Consider the following 5000-nt stretch of genomic DNA (forward strand, 5'->3'; position numbering starts at 1 on the left):
ACGGATAGAACCGATCGACCTTGATGACGGATTGACCTGTAATACGTCACATGATAAACTAATACAAATTACGGAATCTTAGTTTCGTTTTGTTTAATTAAAATGGCGACTAGTGAAAATCGAACGTTCAATGATCATGATGATACATTTTGCTTTAATGATAATAATTTACCACAGTTTTATTAAAAAGAAATGTACAGATAAAACCTAACATAAATATATTATTATTAAAGAATGGTCTTTTTGTTTTATTTATGTTATATATTTTCAAACCCGGCGGGTTTAAAAACGGTGTCTACATCGCGATTTTGATTTTATTATTTTCCAAACATACTCGGGAAAAGCAAAATGAAAGGATCAGTTAATGAAAATGAAGTCTATATTTAAAATTTTTGTATCCTTATCATGAAAAAAATTCTTTAAAAAAAACTTATCATAATCATGATAATCAAGGACTTTTTATATTTCTGTCACAATCGAAGCCTATAAAATTTTAATATAAAGAAGACTAATTTTGGATATTTTAAACAACATGAATAAATTTTAAGTTAGATTTATCTGACACTCTTAATTTCATGAAAAAAACAACTATTCTAAACTTAAAAAAGTACAAAAATCCAATAGCGGTCAATAATTTTTAGTAAAATAAAGAAATATTTGCATTTTAGGCAATGCTTACAAAAATTTAATATCTTTTTCCTTAAAGTTAGCATATATTATGAAAAACAGCCAATTTTGATGCACAAAAAGTACTGAAATGATATGACGATTAATAATTTGTATCAAAATAAATCAACAACTGCATTCTTTTTCAAAAAAAAATAAAAGTTTAAGTATTCTAATTCTCATTATATCTCAATTCTGATCAGAAGACTTGTCTCAAAATGGTAAAAATAACTGATTTTAAATAAAATAGCTTCATTTTTAATAAAAAGAAGACTAATTTTGGTTATACTAAACAACGCGAATAACATTTTAGTATGATTTCTCTGACACTCTTTTAATTTCATGAAAATAAAACTATTCTAATCTATAAAAAGTACAAAAATCCAATGGCGGTCAATAATTTTTAGTAAAATGAAGAAATATTTGCATTTTAGGCAACGCGTACAAAAATTTAATATCTTTTTGCTTAAAGTAGGCATATTTTATGAAGAACAGCCAATCCTGATGAACAAAAAGTACTGAAATGATATGACGGTTAATAATGTGTATCAAAATAAATCAATAACTGCATTCTTATTCTACAAAAATAAAAGTTTAAGTATTTAAATTCTCATTATATCTCAATTCTGTTTAGAAAACTTGTCTCAAGATGGTCAAAATAACAGATTTCAATTAAAATAGCATCATTTCTAATAAAAAAAAGACTAATTTTGGTTATTTTAAACAATGCGAATAAAATTTTAGTATGATTCTCTTACACTCTTTAAATTTCATGAAAACAACTATTCTAAACTTAAAAAAGTACAAAAATCCAATGGCGGTCAATAACTTTTAGTAAAATAAAGAAATATTTGCATTTTAGGCAATGCTTACAAAAATTTAATATCTTTTTCCTTAAAGTTAGCATATATTATGAAAAACAGCCAATTTTGATGCACAAAAAGTACTGAAATGATATGACGATTAATAATTTGTATCAAAATAAATCAACAACTGCATTCTTTTTCAAAAAAAAATAAAAGTTTAAGTATTCTAATTCTCATTATATCTCAATTCTGATCAGAAGACTTGTCTCAAAATGGTAAAAATAACTGATTTTAAATAAAATAGCTTCATTTTTAATAAAAAGAAGACTAATTTTGGTTATACTAAACAACGCGAATAACATTTTAGTATGATTTCTCTGACACTCTTTTAATTTCATGAAAATAAAACTATTCTAATCTATAAAAAGTACAAAAATCCAATGGCGGTCAATAATTTTTAGTAAAATGAAGAAATATTTGCATTTTAGGCAACGCGTACAAAAATTTAATATCTTTTTGCTTAAAGTAGGCATATTTTATGAAGAACAGCCAATCCTGATGAACAAAAAGTACTGAAATGATATGACGGTTAATAATGTGTATCAAAATAAATCAATAACTGCATTCTTATTCTACAAAAATAAAAGTTTAAGTATTTAAATTCTCATTATATCTCAATTCTGTTTAGAAAACTTGTCTCAAGATGGTCAAAATAACAGATTTCAATTAAAATAGCATCATTTCTAATAAAAAAAAGACTAATTTTGGTTATTTTAAACAATGCGAATAAAATTTTAGTATGATTCTCTTACACTCTTTAAATTTCATGAAAAAAACTATTCTAAACTATAAAAAGTGCAAAAAATCCAATGGCGTTCAATAATTTTTAGTGAAATAAAGAAATATTTGCATTTTAGGCAACGCGTTCAAAAATTTAATATCTTTTTCCTTAAAGTTAGCATATATTATGAAAAACAGCCAATCTTGATGTACAAAAAGCACTGAAATCATATGACGATTAATAATTTGTATCAAAATAAATCAACAACTGCATTCTTATTGAAAAAAAATAAAAGTTTAAGAACTCTAATTATCATTATATCTCAATTCTGATCAGAATTGTCTCAAAATGGTAAAAATAACTGATTTTAAATAAAATAGCTTCATTTTTAATAAAAAGAAGACTAATTTTGGTTATTTTAAACAACGCGAATAACACTTTAGTATGATTTCTCTGTCAATCTTTTAATTTCATGATTTTGTTTTATTCTAAACTCTAAAAAGTACAAAAATCCAATGGCGGTCAATAATTTTTAGTAAAATGAAGAAATATTTGCATTTTAGGCAACGCGTACAAAAATTTAATATCTTTTTCCTTACAGTAGGCATATTTTATGAAGAACAGCCAATCTTGATGTACAAAAAGTACTGAAATCATATGACGGTTAATAATTTGTATCAAAATTAATCAACAACTGCATTCTGATTCAATAAAAATAAAAGTTTAAGTATTTTAATTATCATTATATCTCAATTCTGATCAGAAGACTTGTGACAAGATTGTAAAAATAACTGATTTTAAATAAAATAGTTTCATTTTTAATAAAAAGAAGACTAATTTTGGTAATTTTAAACAACGCGAATAAAATTTTAGTATGATTTCTCTGACACTCTTTTGATTTCATGAAATAAAAAACTCTTATAATCTATAAAAAGCACAAAAATCCAATGGCGGTCAATAATTTTTAGTAAAATGAAGAAATATTTGCATTTTAGGCAACGCGTACAAAAATTTAATATCTTTTTGCTTAAAGTAGGCATATTTTATGAAGAACAGCCAATCTTGATGTACAAAAAGTACTGAAATGATATGACGGTTAATAATGTGTATTAAAATAAATCAATAACTCAATTCTTATTCCACAAAAATAAAAGCTTAAGTATTTAAATTCTCATTATATCTCAATTCAGATTAGAAAACTTGTATCAAGATGGTAAAAATAACTGATTTCAAATAAAAAAAGCATCATTTCTAATAAAAAAAAGACTAATTTTGGTTATTTTAAACAATGCGAATAAAATTTTAGTATGATTCTCTGACACTCTTTAAATTTCATGAAAAAAACTATTCTAAACTATAAAAAGTGCAAAAAATCCAATGGCGATCAATAATTTTTAGTGAAATAAAGAAATATTTGCATTTTAAGCAACGCGTTCAAAAATTTAATATCTTTTTGCTTAAAGTAGGCATATTTTATGAAGAACAGCCAATCTTGATGTACAAAAAGTACTGAAATCATATGACGATGAATAATTTGGATCAAAATAAATCAACATCTGCATTCTTATTCAACAAAAATAAAAGTTTAAGTATTTTAATTCTCATTATATCTCAATTCTGATCAGAAGACTTGTGACAAGATTGTAAAAATAACTGATTTTAAATAAAATAGCTTCATTTTTAATAAAAAAAAGACTAATTTTGGTAATTTTAAACAACGCGAATAAAATTTTAGTATGATTTCTCTGACACTGTTATTATTTCATGATTTTTTTTTTATTCTAAACTATAAAAAGTGCAAAAAATCCAATGGCGTTCAATAATTTTTAGTGAAATAAAGAAATATTTGCATTTTAGGCAACGTGTTCAAAAATTAAATATCTTTTTCCTTAAAGTTAGCATATAATATGAAAAACAGCCAATCTTGATGTACAAAAAGTACTGAAATCATATGACGATTAATAATTTGTATCAAAATAAATCAACAACTGCATTCTTATTAAAAAAAATAAAAAGTTTAAGTATTCTTATTCTCATTTTATCTCAATTCTGATCAGAAGACTTGTCTGAAAATGGTAAAAATAACTGATTTTAAATAAAATAGCTTCATTTTTAATAAAAAGAAGACTAATTTTGGTTATTTTAAACACCGCGAATAACATTTTAGTATGATTTCTCTGACACTCTTTTAATTTCATGATATTTTTTTTATTCTAAACACTAAAAAGTACAAAAATCCAATGGCGGTCAATAATTTTTAGTAAAATGAAGAAATATTTGCATTTTAGGCAACGCGTACAAAAATTTAATATCTTTTTCCTTAAAGTAGGCATATTTTATGAAGAACAGCCAATCTTGAAGTACAAAAAGTACTGAAATCATATGACGGTTAATAATGTGTATCTAAATAAATCAATAACTGCATTCTTATTCCACAAAAATAAAAGTTTAAGTATTTTAATTCTTATTATCTCAATTCTAATGAAAATATTTCTCGAGTTGTTTGAAATAACTGATTTCAAATAAAACAGTGTCATTTTTTTAAATAAAAGAGAGTTTTTTGGTAGTTTTAAACAATGCGTATAAAATTTTAATATGATTTCTTTTAATTCCTTTAATTTTATGAAAAACGACCTTTTCTAAACTATAAAAAGTTCAAAACTCCAATGGCGGATTATCGGCATTTTGGCATTTTCGTAGGTAGAAGTTCATGTTAACTGAGACATATAATACTATTATGTATTATA

This window comes from Mytilus trossulus, unplaced genomic scaffold, assembly GCF_036588685.1.
Source record: "Mytilus trossulus isolate FHL-02 unplaced genomic scaffold, PNRI_Mtr1.1.1.hap1 h1tg000165l__unscaffolded, whole genome shotgun sequence".
NCBI classification, from domain to species: domain Eukaryota; kingdom Metazoa; phylum Mollusca; class Bivalvia; order Mytilida; family Mytilidae; genus Mytilus; species Mytilus trossulus.